Raw genomic sequence first — 19,346 nt, forward strand, 5'->3', positions numbered from 1 at the left:
TGGGGATCATCCTCAAATCCTCATTCTTTCCCATCCTCCTTATCCTTATCACCAGGTCTTGAGGTCAAGTACTTCTCAAATCTATACCTTCTCCCTTTTTGCTTCTTTGCTGGCTGATTTCATTCTTCGTAACTCAGTTCAACTTCTCCCAGAACCATCCCACCCCCCCTCCCCCGCCCCGCCTCTCACCACTCAGTCATAGCATTCCCCTGGAGGGTGGAGTTGTCTGTGGAGACATTGGTCCAAAACATCCCCAGTCATCTGCCTTTGGCCTTCCATCTTCCTCTTTGCTCTTCAGCCTACTTCATCTTCATGTCTCCCTGCCCTCGTGTTTCTCTCACCCTGTTAACTTTTCTTCTTCACCACCAGCTAAGTCTTAAATCACTTTTTGTCCCTCTTCAGCTCCCTCATTTCCTTCTTGACCCTGCAAGCCTTTACAACCTGGCTTCCATCCCCATCATATTAGGAATAAGCCTTGTAAAAGCTCCAAAACTTTTATCATGGTGCTATTACAACAGTAATGTGTGCTTACAGAGACAATAATAAGAAAAACAACCTCATTATGTTATTGTCAGATTGAATTCATTACAATCCCCACCCAATGGGCTTGAAGCAGTACATGTATTAAGCACTTGATATGTTAGCAATCATTTTGGAGAAGGCAATGGTACCCCACTCCAGTACTCTTGCCTGGAAAATCCCATGGATGGAGGAGCCTGGTAGGCTGCAGTCCATGGTGTCGCTAAGAGTCTGAGCCACTGAATGACTTCACTTTCACTTTTCACTGTCATGCATTGGAGAAGGAAATGGCAACCCACTCCAGTGTTCTTGCCTGGAGAATCCCAGGGACGGGGGAGCCTGGTGGGCTGCTGTCTATGGGGTCGCACAGAGTCGGACACGACTGACACGACTTAGCAGCAGCAGCAGCAATTATTTTATAGAGCTGTGTTTTCCAATATGGAAACCATGTGGCTGTTGGGTGCTTGAAATGTGGATGGCTTGAATTGAGATATTCTGTAAATATAAAATACACACTAGATTTGGAAGGCTGAGCATTAAAAATGTAAACTATATTAATATTTTCTATGTTGATTACATGTTACAATAATAATATTTGGGATATTTGGGGGTTAAACAAAATATATTATTTTTATCAATTTCTTTTTACTTTTTAAATGTAGCTACTAGAACATTTTAAAGTACTTATGTGTCTCACATTTTTATTGGACAGAATTGCTGTAGAAAATACAAGTAATCCAAAAAAGAGAGGACGAGTAAATGGGTTTGGGGGAAGGGAAAACAGAGGTCTTATAATTGTCAAGTCTTCCCACGCAGAAACAGCATTATGGAATTCTTGCAGTATATCCTTCCAGTTCTTTCTGTCTCTATGTGTCTCCCTTCAAAAGGGGGGAATCATATTGTACACACTTTTGTAAACTGCTTCTTTATAACCATCACAAGCATCTTTGTATCCATTAAATATTCTCTGTTGTGGGACATTTATGCTGTTTACAAAGTTTCACTATTTTAAACAAAATTTTGAGCCAGTCTTACTATCAGTGGGTACATGGGTATTACTTTTCTATACATATTTCTAGAAGTGTAATTTCCAGATGTATCTTGATGGTTTGGGGGAAGAAAATGGACAGAATAAATAAGATAAATTTGCTATCACTTAATAAGTTCTATATGAAGTGCCACATGCTGTGCTATGTCCATTGTACATTAATTTCCAGATATGCAGGATTTTGATTCTTTGAGCCACATTGCTAATTTGGCCCTGGAAATGTTGTACCCATTTATTCTCCCATCAGAGAGTTTAAGGGTTTCTCTTCATCTTCTGAAATGCTAATCAGGACTCCTTATTTCCAAACCCAAGTCTTTCTAGTTATAATTGTCAGTGGGCTCTTCAGTATTTGACTACCTTCAACTTCCATTCTTTTGGAAATTCTCTCTTCCCTTCGTTTTCCTAACAAGTAATTGCCTAGATCTGCAGCCTCTGGGAATAGCTCCTTCATGGACTTTCCTTTGTTTTCCTAACTGTGTGTGTCCTTGAGACTTCCCTGTCTATTCCAACCTTCCGATCTATCTATCTATCTATATACCATTATTTACTCCTGCAGCTTCAACCAATAACTGATACAGACCCCTTAATGGGTTTGTAATACCAGCTCTTTATTTTTCCCCAGATCAAGTCATTAGTTTTTCAGATATTTGTGAGATGCCTTCCCACAGGCTCCTGAGACACTCACAATACCCTCAAACTGAGCTCAACATCTTGCCCACCAAATCTGCGCCCCTCCCTGGCTCAGCTTCCTCTGAAACGGCCCCATCTTTCTCCAAAACACTGAGCAGCTAGGAAGCATCTGTGATGTCTTCCTCTTGGCCAGCACCCTGCACAGCCAGGCTTTGCATCCATTCCTTTCTTTCGGTGCCCTCTGCCACTGGCATACTTCCTCCTTGTTACCTGTCCCCAGTGATTCTCCTACAGTAATAGTTTGTGGTCTCTCCTCTCTACGATTCATATTATATGTGGCTGCCAGATTCCTACAACACAACTCTATCTCGGTAAGATGTTTTCACACAACCGTGAGACCCAGGGCAGCTTCTTTACCTCTCTGTGACTCAGTTTTCTCACCTGCAATCTTCAGATAATAATAGTACCTGGAGAAATGTTGAAAGAATTAAAATGAGGTGATTCATGTATAGCTTTACAAATTCAATAAGCATCAACTCTTAGTGTCACTGTCTCCAATAGAGTTCAAACCCCTTAGCGGGGCATTCAAGGACCTTCATGAACAAGTGCCTACTAGATCATGTCCTCTGCTCACCTAGGGATAAACTGTGCTGCACAGTACTCCTGCCGCCCAAGGCATTTATCCAGACACCCCTTACTCTCTGTGGCTTGCTCTACCCATTTCTCCTCCCAAAAAATGTTACTCTAGAGCGTATGTCAGTCCCTTTTCTGAGAGGAGGAAAATTGTCAAAAGTGCATGAAGTCAACTGTATAGAATGACAACTTCATGAAAACTGTCATTTATTTTGTTCCTTGCTGTGTTCCCAATACAGAGAATAATTGCCTGGCATATAATAGATGCTTCTTCAAGATTGTTGACTGAATATACCAATTTGAAAAACATAATTTAAGGTTATGTTTGTTCTGAGACAGTGTAAAAGTGTAAATTTTCATCACCATAGATCATAAAAAGATGATCCCATGCTCTGTGAGGTCTGTGATGAGAATTGGACCTATGCCTCATTTTGGGAGATTTCTTCTGCAGAGCCTCTAACAGATGGGAAAGGAAACCCAGACACTTTGAACTTGAACCCTGCCCTGTATTTACCTAAAGTCTTGAGTGGGGAGGACTAAATTTTCCAGTGTCTCTCTATATTGTAAAATGTGTGAACTTGGAGCAAATATCTCTTTCTTCTGGGAAGACCACTTCAATGGCTGCCTCACTTTTGCAAAGACAAACAAAAGACTCAGTTCTTAAATGGAGCAATTAGAGATCCCATGACTCAGTGTCCTGCATAACGATATAAACATCTTCTCTCTAATAGGATGGTATCTTTGTAGGTTACTATTACTTCAGGGAAATATTTCTTTTCAACATATGGATCTAGGCTCTCTCCCTGAAAATTAGAACTCTTTCTTAAGAGTGTAGACATGCTCTTATTCAAATACTTCTATGAAATTGAAGGGTAGGGGAGGCCAAGCCCTTCATCTCCCATTGATAGTGTGGTCTTGACCAGAAGTGCCAAAGCCCACCCCAAGTTATTGATTCCGCTGAATACCCACTCAGAATGTCAGTCCAGAAGGAATATTTTGACTTTTTATTTTAAAAAGTTGCAAACATACCCCAAAGTAGACAAAAGCGTATAATGCCTATCCATGTTCCCTGTTGCTTAGATTTTACTCACATTTTTCCATTTTGCTTCATCTTTTTTTCTCTGGAGTATTTTAGAGTAGATTACAACCATCATGATATTTCACCTCTAGATATCTCACTGTGAATCTCCTTGGGGAATTCTTTTTGAAAAACCAAGACTTTTTAGCGTGTGAAATTTCAAACATCCTTTGTAGAGAGAATGATATGATGAATCTCTACATGTTTATCATTCACCTTCAGTTATCAGTCTTTTGCCAGTCTTAAAAACATCTTTTTGAATGATTGCTGAGTTGGCACAAAAGTAAAGAAAAATAATTGCCCTTAAATTATAGAAATTTGAATTGAGACAAGGAAGTACATTCTGAAGTTAGAGTTTGTATTGGAACAAATCCTAGTTCACTGGTGGTCCAGAGTTTGGGCTTTAAAGGGCCACAGGTTCGAAGGACAGGGGACAAAGAATGGGATAGGAAGTCAGATCAAAGACCTTTGAAAGATGACATCTTGGCTGAGTGAATGAGAAAATAATTCACCTGCCACAAAAGGAGGTGGTGGACATATGTATCTGGCTTAGCTTTGGCTCTGTGTGGAAGGGAAAAAAGAAAACATGTTTTCTTGAGAGTTCCTAATCATAGCCCCGCTCTACTTGGATTAGGGGCCAGAAATTTTAGGAAGCCTAAAAGATTCCAAGCTGAAATTTAGTATCCACTGGAAGAAGCAAGCAAGCTTCTTTAGAGGAATACACTTGAAAGCCAAACTTAAAAATTTTTTTTATTTTATATTGGAGTATAGCTGATAAACAGTGTTGTGTTAGTTTCAGGTGTATAGCAAAGTGATTTGGTTTTATATACATGTATATATATATAAATCCTATTTAGGTTATTACAGAGCATTGAGCAGTTTCTTGTGCTATACAGTAAGTCCTTGTTGGTTATCTGTTTTAACTACAGTGGTGTGTACATGTCAATCCCAAAGGCCTAATCTACCCCTCCCCGCCCCCAATCATAAATTTGTTCTCTAAGTCTGTGAGTCTGTTTCTATTTAAAAGCCAAACTTCAAATAACTTCCCCAGACAAAGTTCCAAGGAAGATAAACTCACAATCAAAAATCACAAAATACACAGGGAAATAAACTACCATGAAAGTCAGCAGATACTATAAACTATGAATCAGACCTGCAGAGGCAGCATATATTAGAATTATCAGGTACAGAATATAAAATAATTATGTCTATTATGTTTTTAAAATAAAAGAGAGTATTAAAAAGAAACTAAAAATACCTAACACGAGTGTGGAAAATGGTATAACTTCGGAAACTATTTGGCAGAGTTTTGTTTGGTTTTTATTCTGGCTGTGACATGTGGCTTGCAGGATCTTAGGTCCCTGATCAGGGATCGAAGCTGGGCCCTGGCAGTGAGATCACTGAGTCCTAACCACTGGACTGCCAGGAAATTCCCTTGGTAGTTTTAAATAAAATTATAATCCACCCATTCAGCCATTCTACTCCTGGGTATATATCCAAGAGAAATGAGTGCATATCTCCAAAACTTTATTCATAATCATCAAAACCTGGAAACAATCTGCATGCCCATCAACAGTAGGGTGAACAGATAAATTGTTAGACTCATACAATGAAGTGCAGTAAAAATGAACAATGAATCAGGCAACAACATGAAGAGATCTCAGATGCACTATTGGGTTGATAGTAGTCAGAATAATGGTGATCCCTGAGGGATTCTCCAGTAGACTGGAAAGTGGAAGAGTGGAACATGCTGAGGTCCTAGGAATGCTCTATATTTTAACTTGGGTGGTGTTTATATGGATACACACAAACATAAAAGTTCATCATGAGTATACATATGATTTATGCATTTTACTATGTAGATTATACCTCATATAAACAAAAGGGACTGGCCACTTTGGAAAAGTACCAGGGAGAAATACAAAGTAAAATTACTGAAACTAGAAACTCAATTTACAGGAAGTTAGCAGACCAGACAGCACAAGAGAGAAATTATAACCTGAAAGATCTAAAGAATTGAAGAAATACAGCACAAAGAGAGGCAAAGATGTAAAAACTTTTGAGAGTTTAAGGGATGTGGAGGGTTGTCCATGAAAGATTATATCTAATCAAGATTCTAAAAGTAGAGAATAGAGGTCATAGGCCAGAAGCATCATTTGAAGAGCTAATGGCTAAGAATTTTCCAAAATCGATGAATGACACCAATCTTTGGATTAGGGAAGTCCACCAAATTTCTACAAGATAAATAAAAGAAATCCACATGTAGGCAGTGTAATTACAGAACACATAGGGAAAAGAGATCTTAAAAGCAGCCAGAGAAAAAGGACAGATTATTACAAAGCAATGACGATAGGACTGACAAGTGACTCTCAACAGTGGATACCAGGAGAGAGTGGAATGTATCTTCAAAGTAACGTACAATACAGAATTGTGTTGTTAACAAAACTGGTTTTTCAAGATAAGAGTGAAATAAAGACATATTTGGGCAAATCAAAAATGAAAATTTCTACCAACCTATCCTCACTAAAGGAATTTCAGGCAGAAGAAAAGTCTGAGATGAAAAGATAAATGGTGAATAAAGTTAATATAACAAATATTGACTGATTCAAAAATAGGCAAGACTTGTACAGACATTTCTTTAAAGAAGATATATGGATGGCCAAGAAGCACATGAAAAAATGCTTAACTTCACTAATCATTAGGGAAATGCAAGCCCAAACTATAATGAGACAGTACCTCATACCCACTAAGATGGCTACTATCAATAAAACAGAAAATAAGAAGTATTGGCACAGATGTGAAGAAATTGAAAGGCTTGTGCCTGTTGGTAAGAATGTAGAATGGGGTAGCCATTGTGGAAAACAACAATTCCTCAAAATCTTAAAAATAGAAGTACTGTATGATCCAGCAATTCTACTTATGGGTATAATACCCAAAAGAATTGAAGGCATAATTGTGAAGAGATATTTGTACATCCATATTCATTGCAGCATTATTCACAATATCTAAAATATGGAAGCAATTCAAATATCCATCAACAGATGAATGAATAAGCAAAATGTTGTATGTACATATGTGATAGAATATTATTCAGCCTCAAAAATGAAGGAAATTTTGCAATATGCTATGATATCAATGAACTTTGAGGACATTATGCTAAATGAAATAAACCAATCACAAAAATTAAATATTGCATGATTTCACTTTTTGGGGGTACTTGAAACAGTCAAAATGATAGTGATAGAAAATAGAATGGTGATTACCAGGGACTGGGAAGAAGGGGGAATAAAGAGTTATTTTTTAATAGGTAGAGAGCTTTAGTTTTGCAAGATGGAAAGAGTTTTGGAGATGGATGGTGGTAATAGTTGAACAACAGTTTGAATATACTTAATACCACTGGAGAAGGGAATGGCAATCCATTCCAGTATTCTTGCCTGGAGAATCCCATGGCATAGAAGCCTGGTGGGCTACAGTCCATGGGGTTGCAAAGAGTTGGACATGACTGAGTGACTAACACATAATACCACGGAACTGTACACTTAAAATGGTTAAGATGGTAAATTTTATGTTATGTGTATTCCACCATGATAAAAATAATTTAAAAATGAGTAATAAATGTAAACAAATGATGGCAATAACAAGAAATATGTATATATCCTAAAATATATCTTTCTGGCAAAGTAAAAACTTTGCAACACATCCATCTAAAATATACATATTGATTGTAAAACCTCAATGTTCTTGTATAATTTGTAGGACCAAAAAACCACTAAATATTGAACAATAGCACATTAGTTGGGGTGGAGCTGTGACCAATTAAAGCAGTAGTCCCCAACTTTTTTGGCACCAGAGACAGGTTCATGGAAGAGTTTTTCCATGGACCGGGGTGGGGGGATTTGGGATGATTCAAGTGCATTATATTTATTGTGCACTTTGTTTCTATTATTACTACATCAACACCACCTCAGATCAAGGCATTAAATTCTGGAGGCTGGAGACACCTGAATCAAAGCATATCTGAATTGCGTATTTTTCTGAAGGAAAGTAAAGACAGTGATTAACTTTAGGTTTTTGGAAGTTACATGTGCCTGATAAGATGTCTAGAGTAACGACCAAAAGAACAAAAACAGGATATTATTTCCACGTTAGTAAAAGAGGAAAAAATCGATTTTTAAAAATCTAGAATGAAAGATAGTTAAACAACAATAAAATATCTTCTTAATAAAAACTGTAGTCCAGTGGAAAAATCTGAAATTCATAGTTTCTATACTATACAGTAGAATGCCACTAGGCTGAAAGAGCCCTGCTTTGGGACATTAATCTGGTTAGAAAATAACTGAGAAAACATGGAAAGTGTCATAACAAGAAGTGTTAGAGAATCTGTCATTGGCATTCTCTTCTTGGAGATGGAACACAATCACTGAGCAATTCTAAATAAATACTTAAATCACAGGAATTTAAAACATGATGTCAAAACAAAAGTTTGAGTTTCTATTTTTCACAAAAATTTCTAAGAGTTTACCATCAAATTATGATGCCAAATAGAATTGTGAGGAATAATCACATATTTCACCATCAAGAGTTAATCAGGGTTGATGAGAAGATCGGTATAGAGAGTAACACATTTCAAGCCAAGATTCTGTATGTGGTTTGAAATTTATGAAAGAAAGTAATAGGCCTTATCAATCTGAAACTACCTTCAGACTATTGCACAAAAACTTCAAGGAGAATTAAAATATTCTTTTAAAACTGTTATATTCAGATTACTGATGGATGAGACAGAGCATTCTAAAAGATGTGCTGTTTTTTTTTAATCCATTCTATGGAATGGGTATTTTGTTATTCTGCTAACAAGATTTCAGGAATGAAAGTACTTGAAAAAAATTACTGGAAATTTCAGACAACCAGAAACAACATGAAATACATTTATATTGATATAATTTTATAGAAAACATCTACTTTTTGGTGACATTGTCTTTTGTAAACTATCATTTGATTAACTGAAACCTATTGAGGAAAGCAGACTGTATCTACAGCTGAAAATGAAAACTGTATCAAGGGGATAGGGAATCTAATTTGTGAACAAAAGGAAGTATTTTGCATTGGAAATCAAAGAGAAATATCAACTAATTTAAGTTGGTTTCTACAAATTGTTCACACAATATGAAACTTAGGCAAGTTGCTTAATCTTTCAGTGCCAGTTTCCTTTTTTGAAATGGTAATATATCATAGAACTTGCTTTGAGTATATAAATGCAAAGCACATAAAATTGTGACCAGCACATAGCAAGTATTTAGAATTATTAATAATATAATATAGACATTGTTTCCTTAAATTATGCATGAGATACAAAAAGACAACTGATGATGTAATAACACTAAAATCTGTGCAAGTTTTTTTGCAGAAAATGTCCCAGACCATCCTAATTAAGCAAATATTCCTGGGTGCCATGGCTATGGATGAGTTCACGGGGAGGCTCTTATGTGAAATTATTATGGAAGCTGATTTTAATAAAATGCATGGCTATATCTACATGGGAGCCGCTGACACAAGTGAAAGATTTAATGTTGTTGCTACAACGTTTACGGAGGATGAGCCAAGAGCTTTATACACACATTGTCATGCACATCTTGGGGATTTAATGGTGTTGAGGTTTGTTGGGATATGAAAGAACTCCACAGTGATCTCAGTACTGTCAATTCTTTGTATGACACTATTCATGCATCTCTGAAAAGCTGGCAAATTTTCAAAACATTTGTAAGCTGAGTGAAGGCATAACATACAGGAAGCTCCAAGGTTGTTGAAAACATCTTGGATTGTTGGTTGTGTCTGGGGGAATTTTGCAGATTATTCAAACATGGGAAGTTCTATCAAGCTATTCTTGAAATGCTGGTGCGGTGAGGCAGACTCTGGTTTCCAAATTTGAATTCACCTTTGTTTACAAATTTTAACAAATTTTAAACAAAAGGATAAGCACTGCAGGCATTTTTTTTTTTTTCCTAAAGAGCTTCCAAGGAAACTATAGACATTTTTCTCTTTGCCATCAAAGTTACAAGCAAAATTTTATGGTTTATCATCTGAAAGAAGTGATAACTATTTCAAAATCATTTGGGACAGAATAGAGAAATTATGCCAAAAAGTAATCCCTAACGATTGCAAAGTGGGAAAAAATTGTTTTAAGAAAAAAAGTTTTCATGTTGATTCAGATAAAACATTTCCCCTACTACATAAAAAAGGTATAATAAACCTTTATTTTGAATAAATAGTAGTCATATTGCTAAACTTGTATTTTCAAAAACCAGTAATAGCTGGTTAATAAAATGAAAGAAATTTCGGAAACACTATCTTGTGGAACAGTATATTAAATGAAGCGAAACATGTACAAGAATTTTCAGTGCTCCTGCCTGCCATGCCCAGACCTCCACACACCCCAACTGTCCTGGGTGAACCACAGGGCCCTCCTCCTGGCCACAGCTGGTTGGACTGAGATGGGTACCGGAAGCTTGCCCGTCACCTTGATTTCGGGCTGGGCTCAAACAGTGAGATTCTCTCTCAGGCATTTGAATTAAGTGACTTACAGTGAAATGACCCTCTACCACTAGAGGGGTAGAGGGGCAGAGAGCACTGCAAACCAGGGAGGTGGGGATGGAGGAGGCCCTGAGGGCTGGGCCTCCGAGCGAGCCCAGGGAAGCCCAGCCCATGCGGAAAGGCCATCCTGGCTTCAGGCCAAAAGCCTGCTCTACTGAAGGTCGGGAGCACAGCCTGGAGCATGGACGTGCTCTCCACCCCCGTCTGTCTCCCCTAGTCTTTGGGAGCAGTCCTTGTATTGTCTCCTGTCCTACAGTAATGTTTGCCAGACTTCCTGATAAATGGGTTAATCAGGATCAGAGGACAGTTGGGAAACATCTGCTGGGTGCCAGATGTGATGAGCACGGTAGATACTGCAAGAAAGAACTCTTGGCCTCTTACTGGATCTCCTGGAAGATGGCCAGAGTGTTGGTGGGGAGAGGCCTGAAGAAAACTGAGACAGCCTTGAGAAGTCTCAGAAGCCACGGGCTGAGGACAGGGGCCTGTTAGTGTAGACAGTCATCCCTAGGAGAGCATCCCCATGAGAGCCCAGTGCCTCGGTCCCAGTGCTTCAAAGACTCCTGCCATCTGGCCTCGTCCACTGCTGACAGGCCTCGGGACACCCAGCTGGCTGGGGTCCATGTCCTCACACACCACGCCCCTCACTGCTGTGCCATCCACCTCTCACAGAGCCAGCCCTGCTCAAGCTTCAAGGCGTCTTCTAACCTCACTTCTCCCAGGCAGCCTTCCCCACCTTTGGGCCTCCATTCACTCTTGCATTTGTTACCTCAGGAAAGGCATGTGGGCTGAACCCAGGACTCCCCGTGGCCATAGCACAAAAAGAACAGGACCGCCACTGCCCTTGATTCCCACACCAGGCATGTAGGCCCTCCTCACCCCATCTTTTGCCTCATTCCATGACCCATCCCTCAATGAGAAAGCAGAGCCACAAGAAGTCTTTTCTCCCTCATCCATGCCTGAGTTTCTGGTCCTCCTCCTCCTGTGTCCAGGAAGCCTGTGGTTTCAGCTGTTCTCTTTCATTCTGCCTCCGCAAAGGTACAGGATGCTTCTCATCTCCACCCACCCCCAGGGACACTCCTGTGTCTCCCGCAGGTAGCCAACCACCCTTTAACGACACGCTTAGCGCTCAGGTGTGTCGAGCCCGCGATTCTTAGTAAGCTTGGTAAGCTGGCAGCTCTTCTGGAGACCCCTCTCTTTCTCAAGGGATCACAGACTTGGCCCCCTCGGTGACCGCTGAGTCTGTGCTGCCCTTCCCACCCTGCTGCCCCCTGCCGCTCAGGCCTCAGCCTTGCCGCTCCCTTTCCCTGTAGTCTGAGAGGCTGGTTCCAGGCCTTGAGTCTGATGTTCTCAGTGATGGGTAGAATTTTTGATTGCTTAGACATGAACCACGAGAAAGGCCAGGACATGCTAAGCCAAGCTGTCCCTTGCTGCAGTGGAATCCCCATCTTACCGCCTTCAGTGTAATTTGCTCTTCCTCCAGGAAGCCTCCCCAACTACACTAAATCTAACTCCCCTGGATCTGCCAGTTCTCTTCCAGAGAAGTTTGAAGCTCACAAGTGATTTTGTAATGTGTTCAACTTTTGCTTCTCTATAAAGCCTTTGTATATGTATAGAATGATGTGGTTATGTGCTTTCCCAATATTCAGCAGATATTTCCTGATCACCTACTACAATGATCACCTACAATGCTGTGCCAAGCATTGTACTTGGTGCTGAGGACAAAGCAGTGAGCAAAGCGAAGCACGGCTGCCCTGCCATGGAGCTTACCTGGTAGCAAGTTGGGCGAGATGGAGCAAGCAGCCAGGCTTGGTACAGTGTGAACGGTGTTGAGTGGGTGGCAGGAGGTTTTAGGAGCAACATGGCAAAAGCACAATATCAGAGATGCCAACCGTTTCTTGTTCCAAACCCTAATCTGAGGAATCTTTGGTCCAAACAGCCATATTCTGTGTGAGCCGCACAACCCCAAAATAAAGGAGACCCGACAAAACAGGCCCTTAGGTCAAGCTTAAGCACGGATTGGGATTGGCCAGGGGAAGCCACTGGGGATGTGAAGGATCAAGCAGACTCAACCACCATGAGAGGAGCAGGAGGGAGTCTCCTGGAGGTAAGGGTGTTTGCCCCGGTATGAGAGAGGCTTCCAGGGGGCTAGGCCCCACAGCTGCACTCACTGTCGCATGAGCAAAGCGGTAGACATTTGATTAAAAAAAAATCAGAAGAGCTACGTTTGGTTTGAACAGTGTACATTTTCCCATCCCTCCTTCCTTCTTTTTATTTCTCAGTTTATTCTCTCTCTTATTAAATTTTCTTCTAATTGCCAAGGAAAGGAATTTTCACGACGGAAAATTTTTCAGTACACTATAAAGCAAAAAGAGCTACATAAAAATTCTTCAAAGTTCCACCACTCAGATATGATTATTGTAAACTTGGTGTTACTGATTACAACTAATACTTGTTGAGCTCTTTCTAGATAGAAGGCACTGAGACTTACCATGTGTTATTTTATTTAGTCCTCATGAGTAGATGAGTATTCTTTGCAACTCAACCTGGCAGATAGAGGAGGACACTGAGGCATGGTCTAAGTAGAAGACAGACTGCAACATGAATCAGGGCAGGTGATAAACAAGCTGAATGATAGGCAGTGTTCGGTTTTTGTTGTACATATTTATGGTCTTAAAAAAAAAGATCATAAACAAATATGGGCTCCTGTTTCTTTTTACAAATATACTTAGAAGAAATTTTAAGTAAAACATAGTCATACTTAATACACTTTATACAGGTCCAGTCATATATTTGTGCTGGAGAAAGTAAAAAATACAAGTGACTGTAACAAAGAAAACAAAAATCATCTGTGATCCTCCCACCCAAAAGACCACCATTTACATTTAGAATCTATCCTCCATTCCTGGAATGAATTTAGAATTAGGGACATAGCTGCAGCTCCTAAATAGGCAACATCACCCAGGGAGCCTTTTAATGAGCTGGGAAGCCGTATGAGCACACACTGGAGGATGTGAGTTATGTTCAAAACCCTGAAGAACACTTCTGTCTGATGGCAGATGAGTTTGTTACAGACTGTAAGGTTAAATGCTGCACAAAGTCTTTACAGACACCCCAGTGGCAGCGCAAGAGGAGCTGGGCTTTCTCCCCAGAGATGCATGAGCTGGAGAAGTCATTTCCTGTCTGAGCCTCAGTTTCCTCATCTGTACAATGAGCTGCTACCTTTCGAAGAATGAGTGAATGCCAGCAGGATTTCATTTCTGGTTTATCGGCTATATTTTAGATGATTCCTGACACAGTTCCCACCCAGCTCTGGCATGAAAAACAAGAGGGCCAGTATTAATGAAAGAAGCTGGGGTCAGGGAACACCAAAGGCTTAAGGATGCCCAAAGGAGGATGTGAGCGCTATTTCCCTGGAGGGCTGGGCCAGCCAAGCCGATTAGGGCCCCAGAGCAGCTGTGGGCAGAGGGAGGCTGCTGGGAGTGAGGGGATTCAAGCGGCTCTTTCCCACCCTCTCCCCCACCAGCCTGCTCTGTGTAAAAATTCCAAACTCCCAATCAAACCCCCATCTCTTTCTTCTTTCATTCACCTGCCCATCTTCCTCTCCTCTTCTCTCCTTTTCTATCCAAACTCATAATTAATCGCTCAAGGCAAAAGTAATGAATGTTAATTGGCCATCTGTAGGAAGACTAATTAAAATCTACCACGCTGGGGTTTCAAACATACCTATAGCAACGGAGTGAATCGGGAATGAGGCGAGGAGGGACCGAGGTAACAGCTGAAAGACTGCAAAACACCATTGGGCTTAGGTGTGAGGGAACAACGCCAGAGAGGGGCTGAGACGCTGGAGAGAGGGAGAGGGAGACAGAAACTTACTGGATTTATTCTTACCACTGCAGGGCCTGGCGTTTGGTGGCTTTCTGTTCTGTATTTAACAAACACATTTACACATTTCCTTCTCACTGGACATGGTTTAAGGGGTGGCTGGAGTTTGTCGACACACAATTGTCATTCCTCGGCCCCAGGCCTGAGCACACCCCTTTTTCCAAGTACACTTGCACCATGTCAAAATCACGCACACACACACACACACACACACACACACACCACACACTCCCACATATGCTGGCTGGTTAAATCTCTTGCACAACTTTGCACAGGTTCAGGCTTGTCACATTATGCACATGCACATTCAGTTATAGCCTGAGAGCAACCCAGGGACATGTGGTGATACACAGTCACAGGTAATCATGTCTGTACACTGTTCTATGCATGTATGCTTCAAGCATACAAACCAACTGTTATGCAGATATGAATATGGCTGTGCACTCACAGGAGTTTATACCTACACTCAAATTCACACAATTGTCTTCTAGATATGCAGAGATAGATACCCAGGCCCACATTTGCATGCATATACTGTTACCTGGCAAGTTTTACATCAAAAGTTTTATACACAGGTACACTATGGTGACTTACATGGTGAAGAATCTGTCTGCAATGCAGGAGACCCAGGTTCAGTCCCTGGGTTGGGAAGATGCCCTGGAGAAGGGAATGGATACTCCAGTTTCCTTGCCTGGAGAATCCCATGGACACAGGAGCCTGGCGGGCTATAGTTCACGGGGTCACAAAGAATCAGACATGACTGAGTGGCTAACATTTTTCATGCATAAGCAGAGCCAGCTATTAATACTAAGGTGGCAAACAGTGACCCATACATACTAGGCTGGGGGCCAGGGCAGGCCTATGTATGATTCATATGTGTCCACATATGTGCACACAGAGACTCCGGCCCCAGGAAAGAACACACCCTGAATGATGACCACTCACCTTCTTGGGAACACAGAGCTGGAGCCACAGATGCAAGCGCTTAGGCCTCATGTCCTCTTTCACTGCTCTGAGCAATGTAGGCACCTACAACCTGCCTAGAATGGCCCATCCAACCTTCAGGCAGAAAGGATGGTGGATCTTGGGAAGGAGGGAGAGGTGACTTGGGAGTCCAGACTGGCTTTGAGGAGGCAGGGCGGAAGTGAGGCTGCTGGTGAGTGGAATGGATGGCAGGGCCTCTGGACTCTCCCTATCTTGATGGGGTCAGTTATGTGGGTGTGGGGAGGCTTCCACCACTGGGCCTGGCGCTGTGGGAAGAGCTCTGACCTGGGGCGGAGTGCCTTCCATCAGGGCTTCTGTTCACTTAGACTGAGAAGGCTGCCCTGCTTTCTGAACAGATTCGGAGGACTCTTCCTCATGACTGTAACATCCCTTTATGATAAGTGTAGATGAAAGCAGGAAGGAGTGCAAACACACGGAAAAGAACTTCCTGACACAGGGGGCCAGGGGTAAGAACCTGGAAAGGCTCAGTGAAGAGAAGGGAGCCAGCCTCCCCTGCTTCTCACCAGAAAAACGTAAGCACCCTGGGCCTTATGCCCACACTCCCTGCTCAGGATCTGAGACTCTCAGACCTCTATGGCCCGGAGTCAGTGTCCCAGCACATCTCTAGGCCCAGCGGGGAATCCAGCTGGGAGAAGAGCCAGCCAGAGGAAGGCCATGGCTTTGGCGCTCCCAGGAGCTGCAAGCTGGGTGCATCCCCGGAGGTCAGGAGTCAGCCACCAAAGGGATCCTGGCTCTAGTCAAAGGCTGCGAAGAACCCCTGAGGTCTGGGAAGGACAGCCATACAGGAGGCCAACACTCACTACCACCCCTGTGGGATCCAGGGAGTTTGGCCACCCTTCCTCCCTACCGACAGATGAGGACACCCAGCGGCTCCAGTTGCCCGGGGCTGCATGGCTCTGAGAGGCCAAACCAGGCCACAGAAGCCAAGTCCGGTACTAGGCCCCTCCGTGTGCAGGCCGGGAGGGAGTGGGCCTGCTTCCCTGGGTGTGGACTTCCGAGAGAGCCTCCGGGTCCTCGGGGATCTCCCGCTGCCGGGCTGAAGGCCTCAGCATTCTCTGGGAGGAACAGGCGCACACATGCACACACTCCCACACTCACACACACAACCCTAGGACAGCTTCTACATTTGGAGCTGACAGATGTGCAAGGTAACAGCTCCATGCCGCCTGTGCAGCTGAGGCCCCACGTCAGAGTGGGATTGTTTCCAGCGAGGCTCAGGGCGGCTGCATGAGCGCAGGCCCGGGTGTGTGTGTGTGTGAGTGCGTGTGAGGGAGAGAGAGGAGGGAGTGTGTGTGTGTGTGTGTGTGTGGTTTCTCTTATTCGCTCTCCTTCCATCTGAATCTGTCTCACTATGCTGCAAATCTTTGTTTTCCTCCGTGTTTGTCTTCCTCTTCTGTCCTGTTCATGCTGTCTCAGCCATTCACCCTCGCCGTCTGAGTTTTGTCGTCTAGACTTGGATGCTTCAGAGAAGAGAGAAGACGCACTTCCCCTCGACTCCCTCACTTAGCCCATCCCTTTCCTGCCACACCCAGCAGGCCTCGAAGACGGACTCTTAGAGAAAGCCCATTTTGTCTCAGAGGACGATGCGGGTGGTGGAAGCTGGGATGGTCACGAGGCTGAGAGCAGCTCCCTGCCCGACTCCTCACCTTGGTCACTGTCTTCAGGCTTGGCCTTCTCCTACTGAGCCAGCTCACCCACTGCTCATCACTTATGTGTAGGCCTCCTTTGCTTCCCAAATGTTCTATCTCCCTCTTGTTATTCCCAACTCCCAGCACAAGCTTAGCCTGCCCATGGCCCTGGGCTGACCCCAAATCTGGACTCACAATGACCCTGACCTTGCCCGCATATTAATCCTTAATTCTGACCTAGACTAACCCCAACTCTTAAGCCTGACTCTGTCTCTTGAATCTCCCCTTCTTTGAGGGGTTAGCTCCTTTGATCTCTGCCAGTATCACCTGAGTTTACAAGGTTCACAGCTCACTTTTTAGATTAATTAATTAATTTTCACAGCTCATTTTTTAGTACTGTAGCATTGAAGTGGGGACATACTTGGACCCATTGAATGGGACTCTGTAGTAAAGAGAAACAATGGAAGAGTGATTGTTTTTTTTTTTAATTTAACTTTCTTGGTGATTCTGATACAGGCCAGTCCTACCCATGTCCAAAATACACACACAAGGGCTTGCCTTTAAGGATTCCAAGGGGGAATCCAAGGGAGTGGGGTTTAACCCCCCACATAGGGAAGGTTGGGGTGGGTGGAGGCTCTTCTGCCAGGCACCAGTCATCACACCCAAGCCCTTTTAAATGCTTCACTATATACCTGGCAGTGGGCCACTATGGCATTCACTTGCTCACTCATTCATTCATCCATTCACTCCTGTATCCCTTATCCATTCACTCATTTATCATCAAAGACTCAACAAAGCCTCAAAGAATTAGGTCTGCGTGAGGTCTGTGGGATGGACACAGCCCCTTGAGCCGTGGATCCCTGGGGTCAAACTGGGCCTTTGAAGGTCGGACCTGACAGGATAGGACTCGGCAGCCGCTGGACCAAGACCTGAACCAGAGTATGGACCAGACAGACTCCCGCGGCTCCAAGAGGAGGCACCGGGTCTCGGAAGTGGGACCTAGGCCCCTTTCCTTGCCCTGGGGTTGGGGATGAGGGACATGGGCCTGTGGGCTAAGAGACCACTAGACAGCTCGCAGGTCGGTCAGCTGAGGAATCATCTGAGCCCCTGGAGTCAGTTGGGGGTAGGCCTGAGAGGTGGATCCCTCAAAGGAAAAAGGAGACTTCTTTTTCCCTTCCTTCCTTTTTCCAACTGCTTCCTGAAAGTCAAAGGTCAGGACCCTCTCAGCTCACACGAAGGGCAGTTAGGGCTGTGGGGTTGGGGGAAATGGGAGACAGAGGGGATGGCAGGGGAGTCTTACTGGAGTGGGATAATTTGGGGTGGGAGTGGGGAGGTGGGCTTTACTTCAAGTCTGAGGGAATGTCCAGCATTTAGCCCTGCCTCCCAGCACTGCAGGCAGAAGACCGTGGGGCTGGGGCAGAGAAGCAACGACAGCTCACTCTCTCCTCTGTCCAGCTACCCTCTAACCCCCGCTTCAGTGGCCCGAGGCTCACCGTGAATCCTCAGCTAACCTCCCCGCAAGCTGCCTGGTGTCTTCAGGCCCACTCCCCTCCCTGCTACCCCATCACTGGGTGATGCTGTGGGGGGCCCACCCCAGTGACCGGCAGTGCTTTCACCCGCATCCCTGTCAGCGCACAGGACCCCCATGAGGTCTTGTGGTGAGGGTGCAACGCTGGGCACTGGGAGCGGGAATTACCGCACACACGTCTGCACAGGAGGCCGTGTTCTGCGGGGAGAGGCCGGGAGAGAGGAGGCTGGAAGGCAGCAGCCCCGAGCCCAGCTCTGAGGTGAGACCCCGGGGAGAGCTGGGGGCACCCTGCCCCAGGAGTGGTCCTGAGAGGACAGGTAGGAACAGCTGCTCACACCCAGCCTTGGCCAAACAGTGGACTCAGGCACCAGCCTGTATTTTATTCAGGGGATGAAGGAGAGGAATTGGGGGTGGGGAGGGAGCTTCTGAGCAACTCAGTCCCTGCTGGTCATGCTCACCGCCAGAGGTGGGTGCTGGGGATCCCTGGGGTGCGCCTGGACTATCCCCCTCCCCCGCTCCCTCAGGCCAGCTGCTGGCCTCTAGCTCAGGGGTATTAAACACAAAACCGAAAAACTACCAGCTCATTCACGCCACAGACAAAGAAACCTTGTTTGTCTTTAGGCTAATCTGAGGCCCGCACGGCCAGCAGCTGAGCTCTGGGCACGTGCAGGCGTGTATTGTGTGTGTGTTCGAGTGCGCCCATGTGTGTGGCAGCCGAGGGCAGGCTGTGCACTCAGAACACACAGGGCTGCCCCGGAGGTGGCAGAAGGCCTCCCTGCCCCAGGGGCGCAGGACCCAGGGAGGCCG

This window comes from Cervus canadensis, chromosome 5 (genome assembly GCF_019320065.1).
Source record: "Cervus canadensis isolate Bull #8, Minnesota chromosome 5, ASM1932006v1, whole genome shotgun sequence".
In the NCBI taxonomy this organism is placed as follows: domain Eukaryota; kingdom Metazoa; phylum Chordata; class Mammalia; order Artiodactyla; family Cervidae; genus Cervus; species Cervus canadensis.